The sequence below is a fragment of the Nomia melanderi genome, chromosome 2 (genome assembly GCF_051020985.1).
Source record: "Nomia melanderi isolate GNS246 chromosome 2, iyNomMela1, whole genome shotgun sequence".
NCBI classification, from domain to species: Eukaryota; Metazoa; Arthropoda; class Insecta; order Hymenoptera; family Halictidae; genus Nomia; species Nomia melanderi.
Window position 1 is genome coordinate 29,753,009 of NC_135000.1, and position 363 is coordinate 29,753,371.

Here is a 363-nt window from a genome sequence, read left to right on the forward strand (position 1 = left end):
TTCTCAATGAAGTATCTATATTTTAACAGTAATTCTAAAATAAAAATCTAGAAATCGGTAATTTCGACCCACCTAGTTCTAGTGTTGAATCTTAACGTTTCATTCTACGACCAAAAGGAATCTCCGACACATTTATAGCTAAATTCAACGAAACATTAACGGACATTGGAATGTCCAAACTCTAAAGGATAAACGAAGCTTGCCATTGTCTATTTGATCGCCACGCAATAGTACCGCAGACACGAAGGGGAAGCTATCGATTCCCCCGACGCTTGTTTAATCGTCGGGAAGATCGAAAATTAGGTCGCCGCGTAGGGTTTCCGACGCGAAAAAAAACTGAGCTTCCGCTGTAAGTATCGTGTT